Below are 27,305 nucleotides of genomic sequence, written 5' to 3' on the forward strand. Positions count from 1 at the left end.
CTGGAGCACCTGCTAGTTAACAGTACCACAAGCACTCAGTGCAACAGATATTTATCGAATGTCTTCTATGAGAGGCATTACCTGGCCAGGCTTGAGGTAGGACTATGAAGATGATAAAGACACAGGCCCTGCCCTCAAAGAGCATATGCTCTGTAACCATGCCGTTCAATATGGAAGCTGCTAACCATGTGTACTTATTTGAATGAAAATTAATTAAAATTTACATTTTGTTATACTCGCTATGTTTCAAGTGTTTAATAGCTACATATGGCTAGTGGCTACCATACTGGATTGCACAGATATAGAATATTTTGATCATTGCAGAAAGTTCTACTGTATATCACTACCATAGAAGGAAATATGTGATGAAACCTGAAACCATAATATAAGCAGAAGATGATAACAGGTACCAATTAATTGCCATGAGGCCAGAGAGAGTGGTTTCAGGATCAGCCCCACTAGATTCTAAATCCTCTGAGGATGGGAACTGTTTGACTCCTAGCAATTAGCATAATGCCTGACTCAGAAGATGTTCACCCCAGTTGATAAAAAGAAAATAAACTACACAGAAAAAAACTCTCCGTATACCTTGAATTTGGTGTTTTCCAATTCCATTCATGTTTTTATAACCTTCCTGTGTAATATTGTATCTGTTAACAGGACAGGTAATTCCTTTGCTTGTTTTTAAACATAATATGAATAGCATCATACCATATACATCCTTATGCAACATGGAATTAAAAAAAAAATTTTTTTAAAGAGAGAGGTGAAGGGAGAGAGAAAGAGAGGGAGTGAAACATTGATGTGAGAGAAACATTAATCAGTTATCTTTTATATCTGCCTCAATGGGGAATGAACCCACAACTCAGGCATGTGCCCTGACTGAGAATCAAATCTGTGACCTCTCAGTTTACGGACGACATCCAACTAACTGTACCACACCACCCAGGGTTGCAACTTGTTTTTGAAATTTTGCACCCTTATATTTTAAAGGTATACAATTTATCTATTCTACTTTTGATTGAAATTTGTCTTGTTTCCAATATTTGCCATTACAAATAAGGGTATAATGAACATTCTTATAAATACTTTCTTATACAAATATTCAGAGTTTATTCCTAGAAGTAGTATTGCTAGCTCTGAGGCTATGCATATCTTCACCTATTCTAAATATTGACAAATGGATTTCCAAGAGGATTGACCAATTTACATTCCCATCAGCATTGTGTGAATATTCTCATTGTTCTACATCCTTGGCAACACCCAGTACTGTCAGGCTTTTATTCTTTGCCAATCTGATAAGGCAAAATGAGGCAGTGTAGTGTTCCCTAGGAAGTTAAAAACATAAGGACAAGGTGAAAATGCCTACTCTGTTATAATCCTGCCATTAGGGTATGAGAAGACTAGCAGAGTAATTGACGTTTTTTGCTGTGATGAGAAAGTTGGCACTAGGACTGAAGCAGTGAATGACCTTCGAGATAAGCAAAGCTATGCAAGAAAAGTATAAAGCACTCTTACCATTTTATCCCTTCAGCCCACTGCTGGGCATCAGCCAGGAAACTCTGAAATAGCATTTGGAAATCAGAATATGTTCAACATGTTTGCCGTGTCTTAGATATTTTTCCTAACAGGTACAGAATTTATTTTCTCTTGTATCCCATTCAATGCATCCCAGTCTCCATACCTCTCCTCTTTGGCTTAAATCAATTTCCAGAAATTACTGGAAAGCAAGGAGCTGTGTAAATTATATATCTATTGGTGGGAAATCTTGGCAATCTGAAGGACTTAACAAGAGGCACGGTAATCAGTGTAGACCATATCTTGGAATATTTGCTCACAGCTATTTCATGTAGCTACTTTAAATGCTTAAAGCATAGAAAATAATCCCATAATTTAGGAACATATTAATATTTCATCTTGTAGAGATTTTCCAGTGTGATTAGAGCTAATACACAAGGAACTAAACTGAACTTGTTTAGAAGGGCTTTAGAGCCCAAGGCAATGGGAAACACCCATGGCTCCATTTCCCTGAAGCAGTTCTTTGATGGAAATAAAGTATTTCTTAGCAACCTTTCATTATGGCTGGCATACGCATGGGAAATTTGAGATAATGCTTATTCTACCCCTGAGAAAGCCCTCCCAGAATAATAACTTGAATTTTTTTTAAGTGATACAAGATCCTAAAATGTTTTTCTTGCTTCTTTATGTGAACCAGAGAATTGTGACAGTGAAAGGGGATCAACTGGACTCTGAGCAGCTAGCTCGGACAGCAGACATATTTGAGATGAAAGCTCCAATGAACCACTTGTGTTCCAGTCATTAATCTGAATCCAACACTTGGTTTTCTTTTTCAGAAAGGAAGATCTATGTCACCTACAGTGTTCCTTCTTACAACCTACCTGTGAATGGCAATATTTAGAAAACTTATATCTTCTTAAAATAATCTGCTCTACTCATTCAAACTGGCTGTCCTTCTCCATGACTTTCAGACGTTGCAGTGAAAAGGCTGCTGTGAAACACAGGGAAGCAGGTGACTGTGAAAAGCTAATGGACATATTTCTCAGGAGATGAGAAACATGTTTTTAAATTATAGTTCCTTTGGAGACACATACACTCTAGGTGTTTCATGTGCAAATTAAAGGCTAAAAATGTGGTCTTAAAGTTAAGAGTTCAGGCTATCGTTTAACTGTGTAGGTTGCCAATCACTTATCCTAGGTGCTGAGGACAGAGTGATAAATAGAGAAGGTCCCCATTTTCTCAGGCTTTTATCCTAGTGGGGCAAAGGACCCACAGTAACAAATAAATGAACAAGATCATTGTGACTGCCTCTAAAGTGTGCTGTTTTAGAAGGGGCAGCCTGGGAAGCCCTCTCCGAGAAGGTGGCATTTGAGCTGAGGTATGAATGATAAGGAGCCAGCTCTGTGAGAGGAGTTGGAGAGGGATTCAGACGGAGGAAGAACACCATAAAGGCCTGAGGCTGGATCCAGTGTGACATGCTCAGAGGACAGAAAGAAGGCCAGTGTGGCTACAGTAATAGAAGACCAAGTGAGAGAGGCAATCCAGGCCATGCTGTGCTGGAGCCAGCTTGTGTGGGATCCTGAGAGATGATTGTTCCATTTTCCTACATTTTGTAAGCCAGTTATTAGACACAATAATTATTAAAAATTAAATTACATAAATTGATAATTAAACTCTATTTTAAGAAAGGTAACAAATACTCAAAACCTATTGCTTCCTAATTATTTTACTACATTTTACTAATTTCTCTGCTCATGAGGTTGTATCTCTTGCATTTGTATGATAGAAATATCATATAATGATGTGCTAAAGTACCTCCTTCCAACTCTGTGTCCTGTGATGTCACTGTCATAGCTTGAACTAGCTACAATGGGAATATTTACACCTCAGAAATTGGCAGATACTATAAATCAGCTTTGATTAATTGTTGTATTGATACTCTACTTGTGAAGGTGATGGGAAAATATTTATAATGCAGATTGCATTTAAAAGTGTCTATAGCTGCAACATTACAAATAGCAAGAACAAATTGAGGGAATATTCTTCCAGTATTTGAAAATTATGATCTATAATCAGATTCAATAAATATTTATTCATGTGATTCATGGCCTAGTGAAATTCTGACATATCTTTATTGTTTCACTTTCATCTTTTAACATAAATGAAAATATCATCTAACAGTCATGGCACAATAAACTCATTCATCAGTAATGTGAGGGACTACTTTGCTGAATCTGATAGAAATCAAACATTTATGATTAGTCTGATTTTTCTAAATTAGAGTTGAATTGCAACTGTAGGTGGGCTCTAGATACAAAAGTTTGACAAAACTCAAAAGCATATGAAATAAATTGGCCATATGAAATTTACAATAAAGAGTATTGTATACTTATTGTTTGTAACTTGTGAGCTATACAGACTTTCTATCAGTAAAATTTTTAATAGATGTATGAACATATATACACACACATGCCTCTTTTTTCATAGAGCCAGTTGTTAAACATTTATTAGCATACCACTGCCAAAACATATATATGTAAAAAAAATTTCATAAAATTATAATTACTATAGATAATTCCCTCTGATAGTTTATATTCTACTATTTTATTTTAAAATAAGTCCATGTTGCAACAGTGTAACTTGATTTCACTACCCACTAAAGGTTTATGGACTGCAATTTGGAAACCCCTATTCAGAGGCCTTCAACTTCAGGTGCTGAAGTTATTTTTTGAAGAAATGTTAAGAAGAATTATGATTAAGTGCCCTTTTTATAGCCAGAGCTTAACAACAACAAAAACTCAGGAACTGTGAAGCAGAAAATTAAAACAAAACAAAAACCACATCAAGGCAGAATCAGAAATTTGAAAGCCTAGGCTCTACAGTACCTACTCCAAAGACAAATTATGTATCACTGTAATGCCACTAATAGCATATGCCTGTATTTCAGCTTTTTAGATGAAAGGCCTTTTCTATAATTAAAAGCCTGTCATTCATAATGATACCTACTTCTCAATTATTTACATCAATGGAAGTGAAAATTATTGTGGATAATTTTTGAAATGCTGTTCATCTGTCCAAGTAGGTCAGGGAGATGGCTGGCACACTCACTGACACTCAATGACAGCTGTTGAGTCTACCTGACCATATTGCTAAAAATACCTGAATGTGTTAGAAACCCATGGATTATAAAATAAATGAAAGTAGACATTCTGTCATTAAATTCATGTTAGTGCCCTGAAAGTAGACTCACTGCTTTTGGAGTTTTTAACAAGCCCTTGGGAGAGAATTAAATCCAGCTTTTCACAACTAATACGTGGCTTTTCTGACAACCTTAACAAGAAGTCCCTTCTAGGATTCTTATCTCCATAATAACTAATTGAGAGCCTACTCAAACACAGATGACCCACCTCAGGTTGTACAGCGTAATGGCACAATGACAATTGAGTAATGAAGACCTGAACAGAAGGCAAAAGTTTTTCTGGATTTTCCCTAAATGCCACCTGTAAACCTTGATCATGAACAATGGATTTTTAACCTTTTGGGGAGATGGGATCATTTGAGAATCTACTGAAAATGGATACTCTCCAGAAAAAAGTTCTTACCTAAAAAATTTTGCCTACAACTTCAGGGGATCCACAGATCCTCGTGATGCTCACACCCAGGTTAAGCGGCTGCTTTTAAATAATAATCTTCCTGGTAGAGAATCTAAAAAGAATGGCAAATAAGATAGACCCTCCTGATAGCTCCAAAGAGCCCTAATCAAAGAAAACTCATCTGTGACTGTTGAGTGATCCTGAATTAGTATCAGCAGTGACACCAGTGCATGCATACAGGTTACAATTTACTGTCAAGAGCATCATCCTTTAAAAAGCAGAGAACAAGTGAATATTCTAAGCCTTAAATTATTAGAAATAAGCAGGATATAAGTAAATTATTAATAATAGTCTCTACTCTCTTTGGATTTATTCATAGGCAAAGTTCATCTAAGACTACTGTGAGAGAATTAGATGAAAGTTTGCTATAGAACTTGAGGGGGAGAGAAGAGACTATGGGATTCCACTCACTTGTAGACATGAAGCAGTGGCAGAGCTTTGAGCTCCCCCCTCCCACAATAATCTATCATGTTCCCAGTGTTTGATATAGATAGCTGACATTTTCTACATTTTATATAAAGGACTAGAAAAATACAATTTGAGACAAACCTTCAGATTATTGCCTTTTAAATTCCTTTCGCATAAGAATATCAGTAACTGCCATTGTCTCAAATAGCAAGCTGAACCCTCAACTCTCCACCGCTGGCCTGAGACTTATTATGAAGACGGGCCATTCTCTAGGCCCCCTACCCTCAAAGGAAGAGATGTTAACATAAGGCAAGCCAAACACCAACTTCCCAGCTTCCAGCTAACAGATGTATTCGAAGAGGAAAGAATTCACACAGAGTAAATAAAATATTTTTATTGTAGAAACCACTGAGATCTCTGTTGTCTGAGTTTAAGAAGGCTTTCATTCTGGGACCCTAGACCTGCTTAGTAAACAGCTCACCTCAGTTGGAGAAGAAAGCACAGAAGAGCTTAAGAATGAGAACACACCCGACAGAAAAACTACCATTGTTATCTTTGATTCTGGCCTACTGATGCATAGTGCCTCCCATTGTTGTTTGAATGTTATAACATCAAATAACCATTTGGCACTGAGTGAGCATAACGTTTTAAAAACGAATATATTTTAGACTTCTAAATAAGTTGTCCCACTGGTTGTAAACCACAGAGTACAATGTGTGATGGCCATCTTCCTTTTCAGTTATTATTTAGAGTGTCATGTTTGGTTCTAGTCCATAGTTCTCAAGAAGGGTAGAAACCCTGTGGTAAGTGGATATATCTGGAAAACTTTAAGAATAGATGTTAGTTAAAAAATAAGTGCCTTTTATTATGAATTCCTCTCTCTGAGACTCTGGAATGCTCTGAAACACAACTGAATTATCCTATAAATAAATTGGTTTTTTACATTTCCAAACAAATTTACCCATAAAAATGGACAGTTTTATGAAAGTTTTTAATTTCTTAATACCGTCTACCTTTGTGCTTCTTTGTGAATGTTGAAGGTCAGTGAATACATTGAAGTATGGACAATGAAATAACATGATAGCTGGGATTTGCTTTAAAACACTGAAGAAAATGGAAATTGTGTGGTGGATAAATGAAATGAGATTGACAACGGTAGACAATTGTTAAAGTTGGGGATAGGTACATGGCAGTTCATCATCCTTTTGTAATTGTTAGAAATTTCCAAATTAAAGAAGTCAAAGACATGGAAATTTTCCATTGGTAAGGAATTAGGTAAAATGCTCCTTAAACAAACTAGAATGTATACAAAGAAGGTTTCTAATCTACCTTGCCAGCATATTTTGGTTAAAATTAAAAAACTGTGTATTTCTAAAAAACCTCAATTTAAATAAACAAAGTGTCAATGTAAATGGTTCTCAAAAGTCTATGTATTTTGTTTAGTCACATTGTTAAAGGGAGGCAGGGTAGAGAAGGAGGGGAAATAAGAGGTGTCATAGTGTGAGGTGATGTGGTTTAGTTCCCTTACAGAAAAAGCGGTGCCAGTGGAAAGGATGTTAGAAGACACAACTGACAGGACAGAATCATTAGCGAAGTTTAGTGAATAAGTATTGCCATAGGAAGCCTGTCTCAGAGAAAGAACACATAGGAAATGAGAGAGAAGGCAAGGAAGAATGCAGGGACTGGCAAAAACAAGGCCATTAAAAATAGAACAAAGCCTCCCAGTTCCTCTCAAAGAGAGTTTACATAAGCTTCTGCTTGAGAACACACAATGTGCCGCTCCCACTTCAGAAATCAAGATGATCCCCACTCTGGTGACATCCACTCCTGGGAATGGAGCACAGCACCTTGTCAGCAGATATGAGGAAGATATTATGGAATTGAGGCAAATCCCTCGGAGTAATTCGCTCTTTCATTCTCATGGAGCTTAGATGGAGGGGCTCAAGAAGCTTAGTTATTTAACCTGTGTCGAGAAACAGGATCCAGATGCTTTGGAGATTAATTAAACAGGCCCACCCCGAGGTTCATAAAGAAAGGCGAAACCTTGCCAGGAGCTGGAAACTCATTTGAAGTGCCTGTCAGGGACGTGACATGGTGCTGAGGGAGGCCCCGGTAGACAAAATGTGAGGGGAGATTACATATCTCTGGGTGTGCTCAGCAATTGTACCTCAAAGGATGCTGTAAACTTACCTCCTTAGGGAAAGGCACTGAAGATGAGGAAGAGCCCTGCTGTCCTCCAAGGCCCTCTGATTACCTCTTTGCACAAAGAGCTCTCCTGTCAAAAAACAGGAAGAGAATTGTAGAGGATGCCAATATTTCTAGCCAGGACAGGCTCGGAGCTAACCAATATGCCAGTGGAAATCTGTTTCTGCTGTCCCTGAATAGTCCCCGAGGCAGAGTGGAATGTGTGCCAAGTGTGCCATGCCCTTATCTCTCCCGCCATCTGCATACCACGTTGCCAAACACCAAACAGTGCTCCATGTCTAGTTTATCCTTCCAGACAGCACTGAAGGCAGAATCCTATTATTTGTTCCTATGATCTCATTAAACCAAAACATTTAGAGACAGTATTTTGAAAAAAAAATTCATGGCATGAGATTAGTATGTTTGAGGGCCATTTTCTTTGGCCCTGGAGAAATTCTACCAAGGTCTTTCAGTCTGAAAAGAACAAGTAAATTTTTTGCTTAAAAATTTAAGTATAATGGTGAAAGACACTCTTTCTTTAACTTTAAAATTTTATTTATTTATCTTAGAGAGAGAGAAAAACATTGATTTGTTGTTCCATTTATTTATACACTAATTGGTTAATTCTTGTGTATTCCCTGACCAGGGATCAATCCCACAACCTTGGCACATCAGGGCAATGCTCTAAACAACCGAGCTACCCGGCCAGGGCCTCGGCACTCATTTTCTTAAGTGTACAGTTTGGTTAATTTTTACATGTCTACACCTGTGTAATGACCACTCAGATCAAGATATAAACTATTTCTGTCACCCCATGAGTATCTCTTGTGTCCCCCATCAGCCAACAACCCCTCAAATATAACTATAACCTATAAATTATTTTTTCTTTGTTACTTGTTCTTATTTTTATACTTTTTAAATTTTTCAATTATATTTTATGATTGTGCTGTTACAGGTGTCCCAGTTTTTCCCCCTGAATCCCCCTCCACCCATTGCCCTCCTTCCCTCCAGCAATTCCCGACTTAGTTCATGTCCATGGGTTGAGCATATAAGTTCTTTGGCTTCTCCATTTCCTATATTATTCCTAACTTCCTCCTGTCTATTTTGTTCCTACCAATTATGCTTCTTAATCCCTGCGCCTTTTCTCCCATGTTCCCCCTTTCTTCTCCCCACTAATAACCCTCCAAATGACCTCTATTTCTATTATTCTGTTCCTGTTCTATTTGTTTGCTTTTTTAAAAAAAATTCAGTTGTTGATATTTGTGAATTTGTTGCCTTTTTAATGTTCATGGTTTTGATTTTCATCTTTTTCTTAAATAAGTTCCTTCAACATTTCCTGTTACAATGGCTTGGTGGTAAGGATCTCCTTTTCCTCTGATTGTCTGGGAGGTACTTTATCTGCCCTTCCATTCTAACTGATAGCTTTGCTGGATAGAGTAATCCTTGCTTTTCATCACTTTGAATACTTCTTGCTGGTCCCTTCTTGACTGCAAAGTTTCTTTTGAGAAATCAGCTTATAGTCATATGGGAACTCCTTTGTAAGTAGCTCTCTGCTTTCCTCTTGCTGCTTTTAAGATTCTCTCTTTATTTTTAACCTTTGGCATTTTAATTATGATGCATCTTGGTGTGTTCCTCTTTAGGTCTAGCTTGTTTGGGACTCTGTGCTTCCTGGACTTGTATGTCTATATTTCCTTCACCAAATTAGGGACGTTTTCTTTCATCGTTTTTTCAAGTAAGTTTTCAATTTCTTGCTCTTCCTCTTCTCCTTTTGGCATCTCTATGATTTGGAAGTTGACACATTTGGAGATGTCCTAGAGCAGCGGTTCTCAACCTGTAGGTCACAACCCCTTTGGGGGTCAAACAACCCTTTCACAGGGGTCACCTAAGACCATTGGAAAACACATATATAATTACATATTGTTTTTGTGACTAATCACTATGCTTTAATTATGTTCAATTTGTAACAATGAAAATACATCTTGCATATCAGATATTTGTATTACGATTCATAACAGTAGCAAAATTACAATTATGAAGTGGCAATGAAAATAATTTTATGGTTGGGGGTCACCACAACATGAGGAACTGTATTAAAGGGTTGCGGCATTAGGAAGGTTGAGAACCACTGTCCTAGAGGTTCTTAAGCCTCTCCTCATTTTTAAAAATTATTGTGTTTTTTTTTTGTTCTGGTTGAATGTTTATCTCTTCCTTATGTTCCAAATAATTGTTTGAATCTTGGCTTCCTTCCCTTCTCTGTTGGTTTCTCTTTATTACTCTTTATTTCATTAGTGTAGTCTTCATTTCTTCCTCTATTTTTTTGCTGTATTCAAGGAGTTCTCTGATCATACTGATAACCAGTGTTTTGAAATATTATCTGATCAGTTTGCTATCTCTGTTTTGCTTAGCTCTTTTTCTGGGGTTTTGTTCTGTTCTTTCATTTGGGCTATAATTCTTGGTTTCCTCAATTTGACGGCCTCCCTGTGTTTGTTTCTGTGTATTAGGTAGAGCTGCTTTGACTCCTCGTGTTAGTAGAGTGGCCTATGTAGAAAAAGCACCTGTAAATTGAGTGGGGTGGGGCTTTGGGTAATTGCCAGGGTGCAGCAACTGGCTTCATCACTTTGTGGTTCTGTGGTGGGGGATTTGGAGAGGGGACAATGCCACCTCCTGGCTTCTGGCACTTTGCCAAGCACTAGCCCCATTTCCAGTCACTTCATCCCCTTCCTATGTGTGACTGGCACCCTTCCAGCTGTTTTCTTGGTGGTGAATCCCAGAGTAGGTGCGTTTGTGAATGTTCAAAGACAGTGATGGGCCTTTAAGTGGTGAAAATCCAGCAGTTTCTTCCACTGCCCCTACCCCCACTGATTTTTAAAGCCAGAGGTAACAGGGGCCTATCTTCCTGGTGTGGAACTCTGGGCTGTGAGATCTTGCCTGAGGCTAGGATTGCTCATTCTCAAGTTATCCCTCCCAACTGTACCACCACCGCTGCTGTCTTTTCACACTACACCACCTTTTCACCCATCTCCATGACTCTGTCCCTCCTACCTATCTGAATGAGTGTGTCTTCTTTAAATCCTTGGTTGTCAGACTTCCATACAGGTCAATTTTCTGATGGTCCTGGGTGTTATTGGTTTTAAGATCTGGTTGTAATTCTTTCTATGGTTGTGTGAGGAGGCAAAGCATGTCTATCTATGCCTCTATCTTTACTGGAAGTCAATCTTCTCCTTTTTCTTAAATAAGTTCCTTCATCATTTCATATAATAAGGGCCTGATGATGAACTCCTTTAGCTTTACCTTGTCTGGGAAGCCTTTTATAGGACCTTCCATTCTAAATGACAGCTTTGCTGGATAGAATAATCTAGGTTGTAGGTCCTTGTTTTTCATCACTTTGAATACTTCGTGCCAGTCCCTTCTGGCTTCCAGAGTTTCTTTTCAGAAATCCACTGACAGTCTTATGTGAACTCCTTTGTATGTAACTCTCTTCTTTTCTCTCACTTCTTTTAAGATCCTCTCTTTATCTTTAGCCTTTGGCATTTTAATTATAATGTGACTTGGTATTGTCCTATTTGGGTCCAACTTCCTTGGGACATCTGTGTTTCATGGACTTGTCTATTTTTTTCACCAAAATAGGGAAGTTTTCTTTCATTATTTTTCAAATAAGCTTTCAATTTCTTGCTCTTCCTCTTCTCCTTCCATCACCTCTATGATTCGGATGTTTGTACATTTAAAGATGTCCCAGAGGCTCCTTAGCCTATCCTTGTTTTTTTTTTTTTTTTTTGTATTTTCTTTTTTCTCCTTGCTGTTCTGATTGAATTTTTTTTCTACCTTATGTTCCAAATCATTGATCTGATTCTTGGCTTCATTCCCGCCACTGTTGGTTTCCTATAAATTTTTTTTGTTTCACTAATGTAACCTTCCTTCCTTCCTGGGTCTTTTTTATGCTGTTGAAGTACCCCAATGAGTTTTTTGTGCATCCTGATCACCAGTGTTTTTACCTCTGCTTCTAATAGGTTGTTTATCCCCATTTTTCATTCTTTCTCTGGAGTTTTGTTCTGTTCTTTCATTTGGGCCATATGTCTTTGCCTCCTCATTTTGGCACCTTCCCGTGTTTGTTTCTGTGTTTTAGGTAGAGCTAATTTTACTCCCTGTCTTAGTGGTGTGGCCTATTATAGAAAAGCACACCAGTAAGTTGGGCAGGGCAGAGGCCTTAATCTCCAGGGCGGGGGCAACCAGTGTTACCACTCTGTGGCTCTGTTTGGAAGAGGGCTCAGACAGGGGACAATGCTGCTCTCTGGCCTCTGGAATTTTGTCCAGGAGGAAGCTGTCCCCCAGCACTCAGCCTGATGAGAGTCACCTCAGTTTTTCCCCGTATGCCACTGGTGCCCTTTCAGCTGTTGCCCTGATCCTGATACCCAAAGGGAGTGAGTCTATGTAAGTCCTAAGTCCATGTGGGCCCTTTAAGAGGAGACTCCAGATAATCCCACAGTTTTTTTCTGCCACCACAACCCTCACTGGTTTTTACAGCCAGACATTATGGAGACTTATCTTCCTGGCACTGGTACCCTGGGCTGGGTGGTCTGGTGTGGGGTTGGGATCCCTCACCCTCGAAGTATTCCTCCTGATTTTTATCCACCATATGTGGATGTGGGATGGCCCATTCTGTGTCTCCACACTTCTCTGGATCTCCATGCCTCTCCATGCATCTCCATGTCTCCACCCCCTCCTACCTATCTGGATGAATGTGGTTTCTTTAATTCCTTGGTTGTTAAACTTCCATACAGCTAAATTTTCTGGGGATTATGGGTGATATTTGTTTCATAATCCAGTTGTAATTTATGCTTTAGCTGTGTGAGGAAGCAGGCCATGTTTACTGATGGCTCCATCTTGACTGGAAATCTGCTATAATCAATTATTGAATTTCATACAAATAGAATCATATAGTACGCTCTTTTTTTGAACTTCTTCCACTCAAGAATATATCTATGAGCTTCATCAATTTTACATGTAGCAGTAGCTTATTCTTTTTTATTGCTTTGTAGTATTCCATTATAGAACTATTCTGCAATTTGTTTATCCATTTTACTATTGTTGAACAGGTAGATTGCTTTGTTTGGGGTTATTAAGAATGAAACTCCTATAAACATTCTTATACATGTCTTTTGGGGAATATAGGCATTCATTTTGTTTGGGTATATACAGAGTGAGGCAAAAGTAGGTTTACAGTTGTGAATATGTGAAACAGAGTTTATTCTTGTATTATTTATTAATTATTGTATTATTTTACCATATGAACCACTGTAAACCTACTTTTGCCCCACCCTGTATGTAGGAGAGAAATTGCTGGGTCATAGGGTAAATTTATATGTAACCAAACAATTTCTCATTTTATCCTCCCACCAGAAATGTATCAGACGTCCCATTTCTCCACATTCTCACACATTGTTGGTCCTATTACTTTTAGCCATTCTATTGCTGTAAAATAATATTCAGTGTGCCTTTAATGTGCATTTCCCTGAAGTCTAATGATGATGAATATGGATATTTTTGTGTGAGGGTACAGCAGTCACTTTGGAGTCATTTGCAAGTGAGAGTAATTTTAAAAGACCATGGGAAAAAACTTGACTATAAAATCAAATACTATCATCCATTCTTACCACTTTTCTGCTTCTTCTCTTCTACACTGATTTTCACCTTTCTATTTTATTTGTCAGTGTTTGAATAGTTTGTGCCAAGAATTTTAGTGGACAAGCCAAGGCTTTCTTGCTTCCCTCTCAAAGCTGACACATTAAGTGGAAAATAAGGCATTGGGATGTAATGTAATGAATAGTTTTCAGAGAGTCTGACTCACCAAATTCTCATTTTTTGAAAATAATTCCACATATGCAGGTGTGGGTCCCTAAGATGGGTTTGTACCATGTGACACCACCCCTCCCACTGGGCTTCAACTGATTGGATAAGAGGGAACGCCTGATCCAGAGGGAAGACATTCATTGGTTGGCATGAGCCAAAGGCTTTTCTATCCTGAACATTTGCAGTTTGGGTATTGAGATGCCAGTCAGTTTACCAGAGACTTTGGAACTGCAAAGGCACAGAGAGGGCCCCAATGCATAGAGAAGCAGAGAAAGCTTCTCTATAGAGAGGGTGAGATGAATAAAGCAGCAATGTGCAGAGTTAAGGGGAAAAATCCACATGGGCCCAGATACAGAGAGATTGCAGCTAAGTGAGAGTAACTGCCATGGTCCTTGATTTCTGTTTGCAGACATTCAACCTACTTCCTGCCTTGGGTTCTGTGAGATATCTTAATACCTCTTCAAATTAATTCCCCGTTTTGGGTAAAGCTAGCTTGAATATATTTTTGTTACTTGCCCATAAATTTATGGAGTAAAGGAATTCACATCCAATTCCTGAAAGGAGGCCGACACCACGTGCCCTGTACCTGCTCCATCCAAGCACTTCCAACCAGGCTGACCCTGCAAATGCTAAATTTTTAAATACTAAATACAGCAAATAATGGAAAAGCTCTAAAAATAGGAGACTATGGGATCTCCTGCTTAACTTTAGCCTCAGTTGCCTTTTTCCTTTTCCTGCTTTCTTCTCTGCTCATGGCCAGTTTTATATTCTTTATACCTTAACAGTTGTCTTCTTTTATTTCCTTGCTTCAGCCTCTTGTCTTTTGAAAACATGCTGTTTTCAAGGGCAGTCATAAAACAAAAGCATTTTGACTTGGGGATGATGTTCTCCAAACCCTGGGGTGCCGTATTTTTGTTTCCATAAGTATCCCTATGAGACTTTGGGGTGAAAAATACTATTGACTAAAGAAAAACAGTACCTGGAGTGAGGGGTCATAATTGTGAAGATCAAGGACAATCCAGACCCTGTATGAGTCCGGCCCAGTTTTCAGAGCTGTGTGCATTCCAACTTGATAGAGATTTCACAGACTTGCAAACACAAAAAGACAGGAGGAACTAATCTCTTTGCTAAATAAAAGGCAGAATCTGGTAATTAAAAGAGCAGGAAATAAAGCAAATAAATAAAGTAATAACATCAAATGTTAAGAAAAGTGCCCTTTCAAACTATTTATGTATCTAATAATCTAGCTGTGGCCTAGAAATTTATTTAGGAGACATCACAGCTCTGTTATATGAAGAAATCTATGTTTTATGAAACTGTCCCCCTCAATGTTATAAAATGTTAAAATATCAAATATGAAATTTCTCTGAGAAACAACATAAAAGATGAGTGAAGAGACAGATTCCCAAAAGCTCTATGATGTGTTCAAAGACAGGATGGGAAAAAATTAATTTAAAAAAAAAGCAAGATGAAAATACAGGATGATAAACATAAGCATAAAACTGCATGATCTGTTTTTCTCCCATATATCATATTTGCTTCCATAGTTCATATATTAATTCCCACATGTACATACTGCTTTCTGACTAGAACATTCTTTTATGCAAGGTATTAAAGGAGGGGAGAAAAAGTACCTTGAGGGAATAGCTTCAGTTAGCCTGAGGAAAGCCTTGGAAAGTTCTAGCATCCATGAGAAGATGCCTTTTAATGGATGGGCTGAGTGAACACTTACTAAAGCACATTGATTTTGTTTTCTATGACACTCAATTACATTGCAACCTGATCCTGTGAATTCTGCTGGGAAATTCCATCCCATCTTCCTAAGCAGTATATATTTTTTAATTGTAAAAATGAAACAAGAAAATGCTTTTCTCATTTACTCTCTTTAATCCTTAACCTACTTGGTCTTGTGCCCTTTTAAGTGGCAAAGAGAATTAACAACATTCTAGGGGGCGCCTTCAGATAGCTTGAGTTCAAATCCAGGCTCCAGCACTTCCTAGCTAGAATCCTCAATTTCCTCATTAAAAAAAAAAATGAATGTAATAATTCTCCAGTAGTACTGCTATGAACATTGGATAAATTAATTTACAACATTACAACATTAGCACATAATAAGCCCTATTGTGTTGGCTATTGTAAGTGCTACTTTTATTGATATAATTATTTTGTAATATAAAGTTAACACTGATTCAAATTAAAAAACGCTATAGCCTAGAGGTTCCCATTCTTAAATGCTGAAAGCACATATAATTATAGTGTATTGGAGTGTACATCACATCACTGAACTAATTGTTATTCATAGCTTTTTATGCACATGTCATATTTCCTTCTCTTGCCTCTAGGTTCTCGAGGGCCAGAAATTCCATACTAATCTGTCTTTCCCTTTTTCTTGACTTCTATCTCTCCTTTTTTCTTCTCTCCTTCTATAGCAACATATTTATTGAGCAACTACATGGCAGGTACTTTTGTAGGTCTGAAGTTACAGGGGCAAACAAGACAAAGTCTTTGTCTTCATGCTGCTTAAGTTTTTGTAAAATTTAATGAAAACTCTCTTACTCTTTGCTAAATTCAATACCAATGCCAATGCTGAAGTGCAAAATACAAAAATAAAGGCATGAACAATAGTAAATATTTTAGAAAATATATTTAAAATACAAGAAGTTGTAAAAGATATAAACTTTCATAAAAAGACAACAAAATCATGAAAAATTAACGGCACAATAAAGTCAGTATACTGACTTTGGTTGAAGGGCAATGTATCATTATCAAATAAATAAAGTCATATTTTATTCATGTAAATAATAAACAAGGTTACAGTTAAGCCGCAAAAATTCTTATACTTTACAGACGTAATTATACACTTTAATGAGAAAATAACATATTAATAAATGTAGTGAATTATAAACATTTTTAATGTTTACTTAATGGTATAAGCTTATCTTGAATTAAGTATTTAGCACATCCTACACTTTTATGTCACATTGTCATGTCAGAAAAACCCAGATATGAGAAAACTCAGACAATAGCAGGTACAGCCCAATATATAGAAAGGAACCCTCTATTGAAATTGCTTGTTCATGTAATAGTAACCACAAATATTTGTTTTAAAATACATAAATTTCCTATTTTTTAAAATAACATGCCTTCTATGTATTATTTGGGCAATAAAAGTAGAAGACAACTGTATCAATCTCAATTGAGCAATTAAATTAAACATTTACCTGTCTCTTAAATTAGATGTAAAAGCACATCATTTACAAGGATTAAAGATACTGAAGAATCGCTAACATTTGGAGTCCATATTGGAGAAAGAGAGACTAGCATATTAATTTTTTGTCCCTAGGATTATTTTATATTTCTAAAAACATTGTGAACTAACAAAAGAATGTAGAAATTTTAAAAAGTTAAAAACCAAGCCCAATTTAACACTGAATTATTTATTTATGATATACAGAAATTTTAGAATATGTAAAAAAAAAATCAAGCTACTTTAATTATTTTTACATTCTTTAAAATGTACATATAAATTATTAAAATATGTTTACTTTGAAAACTTCTAGGCACTTAAAGGTAAGAAAATGTATTTTTCTAAACCTTCTATATTTTAATATATTCAAGGTCTGTACTCAAGGTTTAAAGCCATTGTACTCAACAAAGTGTCTTGTGCAAAATGGTAAACAATCAATATCTTCTATTAGAGAATTCTGATAATTAACTTATCTAGTTGTTTCTTTAATCTGCTAACCTCATATTTCTAGTGTATCCCTTAAGGCTAGTCTTCAGTAGATCATTTATCAATTCCTTAGTACCCTATGTGGAGGATGATACTATCATCCCCATTTTACAGATCAGGAAACTAAAGGTCACACTAGGGGTGAGAGTTGAGCTGAGATCAGAACCTCAACTATCAGTCTTTCAGGCTCGCTCACACTCATTCACGTAACATTTTTTTCTTTCTTAGTGTGTGGCTATAAGATCAGTGAACCTAACAAAATTGGCTCACTTTTGCATTACTGCTAAGATAGTATAGGATGTGAAATAGGCATAGTGTGCTGATGATTTGTTTCAATTTAAGTAAAGATCTTCACTTTCTTTTTAAGCTCAAAATGCCTAAAACTACTTCCTCATTCCCCTGCCACCACCATCAGATTGTTTTCTCTGTTTCTCATTTGGTCACCTGTTCATTTACTTATTCATTTAATTGGGTTTATTGGAGGTTTACAATGGAATAACACAAATATAATGATAGTTAATTTAGTCGTGAACATTGTATGAAGTCATTTTTGCTTCCTTCTCTCTTTGTGTAATCAGTAACAATTCTATCAATTCTTTCTTTTTAATGTATCTAGTAGCAACTTGCCCTTTTTTCTCCATTTCCACCATTAATTCATTGAGACCACTGACTCAGGTCTTTATCACTTTATACCTAAAATAGAGCAATAATCTCTGGTTAAATATTCCACTTCTCATTCATCCTACACACTAACATCAATTTAATTTTCCTAAAATACTTCAGTATATAACAAGTTCCATTGTAAGAATCACATTGACATAATTCCTTTAAAGTCTGGATTAGGTGTCCTTATTTGAGGAGCCTGCACTATGCCAGGAGTAGACTAGGCAAGTATTCAGTAATTATGCATTGGATTATGCATGCAGTGAAGATCCTTTTAGGTCTATTTTTCTTCAGAATTTAGAAAAAATTAAGAGATGATAGCAGTTGTTCTTTTCAACTTTGTTATTAATATACATGGAACATGTTAAGATTCACAAATGAACTTTTCAATGAAATGGTGTAAAATATATGTCCTCTCATATTAATTTCATTCTGTTTCCTGATCCATTGCCCATAAAATGTTCCCATTGTGTATTTCAGAGATTCTAAACTTTTTTTTATTGGAGGTTGCAATGAGGTGTATGGATGCTTATGAGAATCTTGTGACTCTTTCCATCAAAATTCACATACACTAAATATATTGTTTACGCTTTTAAGAGATAAAAAACAACATGAGACTCAACATAGACTCCTACACTAGGGACCTTGGTTAAGAATCCTTACTCTTTTCCTTCTCTCTGTTTCCTAACAGTTTACAAACAAGTTCAATCTTCTCTATACTAAGCCAAAATATTCATTATACATCACCTACCCTTTTAACCTATACTGACCTTTCTCCTTTTTATGATGAAAGTTTCGCAGTAAATTTTTCTGCTTTTACTTCAATAGAGGTATTAAATCTTTCTCCTAAAGTCATCATGATCCTCAAAGTTGCCAAATTGAACACCTAAAACACAATTTTCACCTTCTCTCCTTTGGTGTAATTGTTAAGCACCAGTCCACTGTCTCAGAACTTGGTTGTGTGTCAATACATACACTTTATGGTTTTTGTGGTTCTGTATTTTATTTTAGTATCTTTTTCTGATTATTCTTTATCATATCTGTATTTAAACCCTCAATGTTTATTCCTCAGCTCTCTGTTTCTATATTCTTCCATGTACTCTAACAGTGTCAATATTACTGCTCTGCAGACGACCCCTAACACTACATCTTTAACACTGGCCTCTTCACTATCTCCTGACCCCAGTTTCCTCCTGATGATGATCTACTTACAGATGTCCTGCTGGTATATTAAACTCACAAACCTTAAATGAAATGTAGCACACTTCCCTCAGAGCTTTTTCTTTTTCTTTTCTTTTCTTTCTTTCTTTATTTATGTATTTTTTAATTTTATTTTTTGGTTATTCAATTACAGTTGTCCTATTTTTCCCCCATTGCTCCCCCCTCCCAGCCCATCCCTTCTCCCACAATTATATCCCTCTCCGTTGTCCATGTCCATGAGTCATTCATACACGTTCCTTGACTAGACCCTTCCCTTACTTATCCCCCTTCTCTCCCTCCTTCCCCCCCACTACTGACTACTATTCTAGTCTTTGCCTATTTAGTTCGTTTGTTTGTGTCGCTCTTTAGTTTCTTGTATTGGGTGATATCATATGGTATTTTGCTTTCTTTGCCTGGCTTATTTCACTAAGCATAATTCTCTCTAGTTCCATCCATGTTGTCGCAAATGGCAGGAGTTCCTTCTTTCTTTCTGCTACATAGTAATCCATTGTGTAGATGTACCACAGTTTTTTGATACACTCATCTACAGATGGGCACTTAGGCTGTTTCCAGCACTTAGCTATTGTAAACAGGGCTGCTATGAACATAGGGGTGCATAAGTTTTTTTGAATTAGGGTTTTAGGATTTTTTGGGTATAATCCTAGCAGCAGAATCACTGGTTCAAATGGCAGTTCCATTTTTAGTTTTTTGAGGTAATTCCATACTGTTTTCCATAGTGGCTGCACCAGTCTGCATTCCCACCAACAGTGCAGTAGGATTCCTGTTTCTCCACATCTACTTACAGATGTCCTGCTGGTATATTAAACTCACAAACCTTAAATGAAATGTAGCACACTTCCCTCAGAGCTTTTTCATTTTTTGCGTTCCCTAGCTCAATTATAAACTAATATTTTTAGTTCCATGGCAGGTCCTTCTTTAAAAATTTTAGTTGGACTGCTTTTATCAATTGAAATTCATCAAAAGTATTCCTCATTGCAGTTCACATTTCCCAGAAGCCATCCCTAACCACATTCACCTGAGTGGGGATCATTGCTTTGTACCCCAGAGCATCCCAGGCGCCTGTATTAACGTGACACTAGAGCTACCGGCATCCCTACTTGCTGTTATTTTCCAATAGACTGTGATGTCTCAGAGGCAGGGAGCATGTGTCTATTACCCCTAGCTCATCAAATGATTTAATTGATTGCTATAGGAACTCTCCCCTTCTTCTTTTTGGTGAAGAGCTAAGTGAGAAAAACTTATTCAGAAAGGCATTTCTATAATATATTCCAAACTATTAAACATATTAACTTACTCAAGAAATGAGCATTGACTTTGCAAATCATCGTATTGCCAGATCCTGTGTATATTTAAATTATAACAAAAATGTTTCTATTCCTAAAATTCATGCCATTACTTAAATTGTCATCACTTAAAAGAGAAAATCTGGAAAGGCTAAAGATTAGGAAGAAATCTAAGTATGGATTTGAACTGGGTTAAAACACAAATCATTATTTCCTCTTTTACCTTCTAAGCAAAATTCCCAACAAAGCATGCAAGCAGTCAAGTTGCTATTTTTATTGTTTCTTTACTAACGCATGGACTATTTAGACTGTAAAATAAAGTATATACAAGAATTTTATAATTATTTAAATTAAATTACTTTGAAATCATGTGACCTTTTAAAAACCACTCTGGAGTGCAGTTTTTCCCAACTTGGGCTTTAGATTGTTTTTCAAAACCCCCAGTAGTATTTCTTTGTTTTTGAATCCTGTAGTCTAAACTCTTTAGAACTACATTCCTTAGAAATAAAGTCATTTTATGTGGCCTCCTGATCATGGTATGACATTCAAATACACTTATTATTCCAAAGGGCATGAAAGAATTTCCAACTGTTATCTCATTTTTCCACTGAGTTCCTTCCTAGTTTCTAGAGGTGGGAGTACAACCACATTTTCATTAGTTTGAAACAGGGCGGAACTCAGCAGCATTTTGTCATGGGCACATATTTTCTTAAGAAGCTCTGACATTTATTGTTCTGTAATAGGAATTGAACCTATATATTTAATAGACTGTTTCTTTTTAGGTGCCTCTTGTAAGAATCATCCATCAGAATTATTACAACTCTTTGGGTTTATATAGAAAACTCTCTCTAGTGGAATATACCCTTATTTTCATTTTCATTTTAAGGTAGCAGCACCAATTCATAAAGAATATGTTTATAATAATGTCTTTTAATCATCCGGGTGCAGATGATTAAAGGTCATTTGTAACACAATAAAAAATATAAAACCAGTATTTTGTAAAAGGAAGCTTTTTTATTATAATTACTCTTAAATAAGATTATAATTCTAAGAACTCTAAGCAAACATCTTAAAATATTGCATTTGAAGTTACATATAATTTTATTCTAAGTAAATTTTTAATGTATATATTTAATAAGAAACCTTTCTTCCAGCTATTTCACTACTCTGGAACACTGCCTAAGTTTCACAAAATAGAACTTATACCAGTTAATATATATAGCTTTCTATCAGTTTATTTTAAAAACTACATAAACTAAATATACTAAATATTTGCTGAAAATAATTGAGACAATAAAGTTTAAAATTGGCATGTTATAAAAATAAGTACTTACATACTAGTTTCATACATATTATCTACAATTTACTCTTAAGCTCTACAAGTATTCTAAATTTATATTAAATGGATCTGGAAGGTTTTTAACCCTTGCACAATTAATACAGAAGGAGATTAAAGTGCAGTGCATTTTCCTTTATTTAAATTATAGCTACTAGTAATAAAAATCAATCACTAGAAAGATTAATACATACTCTTCTGAGTGATCTTTGGTATATGCCTAAACTTGTCTGGTAGAGACTAAGTAAGAATGACAACATTGGAATATATAAACAGGAAAAAAAGAAACATGGCAAGGAAATGATCAACAACCTTCTGTATTTAGATTTGTGAAATAAATTAAAAAGAGAAATTTGAAGTATCTATTAATTCCTTGGCTTTAAGTGACAGCTCTTGCGTGTAGTATTTTTGTCATCATTTGGAACCAACTGGGCCTTGGAAGCATAATCCATTTATTAAATGGTACTTGAAGAAGGGAAATAAGCCTTTATCTCTAGCTAAAACTTTCTTCACAAGAGAAGATGAAAAAGTACAGTTAAAATGGCTTTTATTTTTCTTACAGATTACAATTTAAACAGAACTGGAAGAGGCTATGGTCACAAATGAAGTTATGTAAGGATTTAGGGGATCCCAGAGGAAACTGAAGAAAATAAAATCTCTACATTGTTTCTAATGATGTTTAAAATTTATGAGTGCTAGAATGTAAATAAAAATGCACGTTGAGTAAGTTGATAATAGACTTGCACATGATTTTTTAACCAAATAATATGCTATAATGTCATGGCTTTTCCATATTTGGAAGGGGTTTTATATTTATTTATTTGGGGAGTATCATTTGAAAATAGCTTACAAGATCAAGATCTTTGGTGTTCTGCTATTTTTTTAATGTACATGTGACCCTGCAAGTTCATTTTAGTCAAAGAGAAAGTGTAGTGCCTTAGGTCCAGTGTTTTGACTCCCAAAGAAAAGCAAAAAAACAAACGAACAAAAACAAACAAACAAAAAACCAAGCTTTTCATTTAGAAATATACAGTATCCAATTCTGGTTCTACCCACCTACTGGCTATATGGCCATGAGCAAAGTGTTTAGTCTTTGTGAATCCCTTTAGTTGCAAAATACAATCAATAAAATCAACCCCACACAGTTTTTGTATTCATTGAAATAGGAGTAAAGCTCAATACAGTACTTGAATATAGTAAGTGCTTCAGCAAGTGAGAGTTTACTCTAGGATAGTTAGAAAATATTTTCATTTAAATAGAACAGAGCCCTGGCCATTGTGGCTCCATTGGTTGAAGCATCCTTCCCTAAACCAAAAGGTTCCTGGTGACCCGGGTCAACGCACCTAAATTGTGAGTTTGATCCCCTAGTCAGAGCCCTTAGGGGAGGCAACCAATCAATGTTTCTCACATCAATGTTTCTCTCTCTCTTTCTCTCTCTCTCTCTCTCTCTCTCTCTCTCTCTCTCTCTCTCAAAGCAATGAAAAAATGTCCTTGGGTGATGATTTAAAAAAAAATAATCAAGGATACAAACACATTCTCTATTAAATTAACAAGCAATAGATAAAGTAAGTAAATGTTTATCCATTGGTTTCCCTCAATCAGTGGCTACCTGGTGGAATGGAGCATAGGCAACCTTCAGTAGCAAGTCTTTTCTGGCATTAATATTACCTCTGCAGTTCTCTGATATAGTGGGCTGAGGGTAGAATCCATGTTCACTCTAATGGACATTTTCATTGAAAAATCACTGACGTAGGCCTCTTATTTTTTTCTTTCTAGTTAGGAAAGGCTTTGGGGCCCCGATGGGTTTTTAGACATGTTTTTAAAAATGGGCTAAATGTGTTCCAGAGAAAGGAGACCTGCTAACATGTTTAAGTAGAAAACCATCACATATACTGAGAATAGAGGCAGGCCATACAGATAGGAGAAGGGACACACTTGTGTCGAGTAAAATTTGATATGCAGAATGAATTTCAGAGTAACTCCATGATTCTAGGATTCTTATATCTGAATACCAAAAGCCATCAACAGAAAACTGTCAATGAAATGTGGTACAATCTTAAGTAGAAATTCAAAATATCTTTAAATATGTAGTCATCTCATGCACAGTCTATTGCAAAATGTGAAATTTTTTTCCTCACTTTTCCCTTATTTTATTTCACTTATACTTTTGGTTTTCTAAATTTATTTTAGCTAAGTTTTTTCACCTACTCTTTTAGTTTCCTAATCGAATTATAAAAGAAGTTGTCAGTCAACAATGATTTGAGCAGGGTAAAAACCTGATTGGTGGTTAATTTGAAGTCATATTTACCATTTTTAAGCAAAGGATGATAATGCATAATTCTCTCTAATAGCTGCCCACTTCCATAGAGATGAGCCATGTCTAAGTGATGATTGTCCTCTATAATCTTTTAACTCTTCAGCCATACCTTAGCACTTAGGTTTCCCACCATTGCACCTTTAGTGAAAGAGTTTTAATATTAACTGTTACTCCTTAAAATTAACTAAGCACAATACAGTATAAGTAAATTAAAATGTAATAACATTTTAATTAATTACCATGTTCATCCAACTACCATTTATTGAGAGACTACTATGTGCCAGGCACCGTGCTAGTTTTGAAGGTACAGCTATGAAGAGAGATCTTCTGCTGGTCTACAAGGAGATGACAGTAGAGCAAAGACAGAATTTAATTAAGAAAATATAAGAGGTACAGATTACAAAAAAATTATTTTTAGCAGGAGAGTAATGACTTCAAACGTTACACAGTCAATGGTAAATAAGGTTGCCTATTAAACTTACTTAAACTGATATTAATATTTAGCAAACATAATTCAAGAAATGATTAGCTTTGTACTAGAATGGATTTCATGGTCCTGAACAAGAAAATCTTTTAAGTTGTCTGTCTTTAAAAAAAGAAAGAAAAAAAGAAAAGAAAAACTTAACTAGTAAACTGTGCTGCCAAGATGATGTTCCAACTCCATTTTCAAAAATTAGTATTTTCTCTATGAAAGCAAAAGGAAATTCACCATAATAGACAAACTTTAATAAGCATGATAATCTCTAACTATTCTTTACTGATTAATTTTTCAACTATATAGAAGGTCGAATCCCAATAAATAACAAAGTAATCTTGGAGTAAACTGCTGCTAAAACACAAGAGCCCATACATAAATGTTCTTGTCAGTAGTTAATAATGATAAGAAATACTTTTATCAATTTGGATGAGTATTTTAAATAATTGCCACCACTGTTTCAAGTATTTAGGATACATCCTTTAAAACTGCAAAAAAACTTCCTGAAGTTTCTTTTCTAACAAAGGGAGGGAGAAGGATATTAACTAACTTAATCCTCAAAACAATTAATGATGGAAATACTATTATTATCCCAAAACTTACAGACAAGGAAACTAAGGCACAAGGCAATTAAATATATTGCCCATCATAGGCATAACAGGTAGAGAAGTCAAAATTCAAACTCAAGTGGTGCGCCTCCAGTTTCTTTGTGGACTTTGCATTAATATATTATGTTAAATTGTACCAGGTATTCTTCAGAATGTTATTTCACTTGTGTGATATATTTAATAAACACACCTAAACACAAAACCTCCCATTCCACCAATGTTAGTCCTCCATAATTACTAAGGTATTCCCTCCCAAGTCACTACATACCATGTTTTCATTTAGAAAAATAACACCTCGGTTGAATATAGAGAAAGGCAACCTTATTTTATTGTAATTTCTAATAATATGGGAGTCACCATCCTTACCCACACACCTTGACCTTACATCACCCTCTTCTACACTGAAAAACTCATTTATTTTTCAGCCAAAGAAAATATGAGTTTGACCTTGATATTCTGAAACACAAGAAATGCAATTGTTCTGCTAGATAACCATAGCAAATAGACACTACACTTGACTCTCTCTCTCTCTTCCTATTTTCATCTATGTATATCTATATACACATAATATCATACTATCTTGGCAGAAAATAAAATGTATAGTCCCATAAAACTGTTAGGTAAAGGGTAAGGAGAGATTACTTTCTTCCAGGTCATTATAATTGTGTAGTTTAAGGACACTAAGGCTACCAATGAGACCAACTAAACACCCATACGACAAATAAGCACTTACCACTCCCTGCTGTCCAACCAGTATTACCCCACTTGAGATATACTGACAAAACCTAAATACTATCTTCGGGAATTAATCAAGCAACACTTTTCTCAACTTTTGAATCCTTATTCTGCTGATAATCAGATACCACCTTAAAACAACATGTCATATAGCAACTGGACAAGACTAAATGGAACTTTTAAATTATTGTTAAACCCTCAAAAATAATGTTTTCCCCTATTAAACTATCTCAAAATATATTAGAAACTGTTTAACTGTCACTTTAAATTGAAGCAGAATTTAAAGTTATCAAGAAATACTGCTTTTATAGGATAATGGATAAAAAACTAGAAATGTGAAATTATAAAATTGAAAAGAAAAAATTTGAAAAGCATATGAATTCAGCACATGTATCCACACAGTTTTCCCATCTTCAAGATTCAGATAAAGAGTTTAATTAGCTCCCTTAAAAACTGTTAACACTAAAATAAAAATTCCACCATCACTTCTTTTTCATATAGTATTCAGGATGCCATGCCCAAAACAGAATTTAAATTCCTGATTAACATTGCAATGAAGAGTGGAGGAATATAATGCAGGCAATATTGCATTAGTTTAAGTGTATTTTGACAAATAAATCTTTAACATTTAGAATTTATTATTGCACACACACATAAGTAAGTTACATATTTTATTTTTCCTTCACATGCTAATATTTATATTAGTAAAATTCCTAATGAAAAATCCATACTTAAAATTATTTATAACAAACATGCCATCATTGAAAAAAATACTCCAGGGCAATTATTACATGTACAACAAACTGATGAAACCAAATTGGGTTCAATATTAAGAAAATATTTTTTTACATATATTCTCTCTGCCCATCTGTCCATTATCTATTGCCATGTATATTCCTACCATAATGAAGGGTAGACAAGGTACATAGAGCATTCATTATCTGCTAATTATCTCAATAACTTAAGTAAAAGAAAAATCTTTACCAAATGCATTCATGTTAAAGTATACAAATAACAAAAGACAGTGTTTGATTTAATTTTGAAGCTGTCATTTGCACCAGCCTTATTTTCATGGTAAAGGTGACTTCTAGATATACTGAGTGAATCCTTACACAGGACTGTACCAAAGAGAAAACAACACGTGTCAACCCTGTGGGTGGAGGTGACATGAAATTTAAAATGTCTAATTACACATTTCACCTTAGCTAAACATCCTGAAAGATGACATGATCTAATTGCAAATTATTGCATTATTTCTCTAATGCCACAAATGAAATCGCTAGAGGAATCTCTGATTCTTTACATAGTTGAAAAATTCTATTAA

General features: G+C 35.6%; 1 long non-coding RNA gene across 2 annotated transcripts in view; it reads right to left on the reverse strand.

The window, feature by feature from the left end:
* LOC150012131 (uncharacterized) overlaps positions 1-27,305 on the reverse strand; it is a 68,050-nt gene that overhangs the window by 13,352 nt on the left and 27,393 nt on the right. The window contains exon 2 of one of the 2 annotated variants that reach the window (XR_016510705.1): positions 7,770-7,854. The exons of the other annotated variant lie outside the window; for it this stretch is intronic. This is a non-coding gene — a long non-coding RNA (uncharacterized LOC150012131). The remainder of the gene's footprint in view (positions 1-7,769; positions 7,855-27,305) is intronic. 2 annotated transcript variants of the gene reach the window in all.

This window comes from Furipterus horrens, unplaced genomic scaffold (genome assembly GCF_987537825.1).
Source record: "Furipterus horrens unplaced genomic scaffold, mFurHor1.1.pri manual_scaffold_4, whole genome shotgun sequence".
Taxonomy (NCBI): Eukaryota; Metazoa; Chordata; class Mammalia; order Chiroptera; family Furipteridae; genus Furipterus; species Furipterus horrens.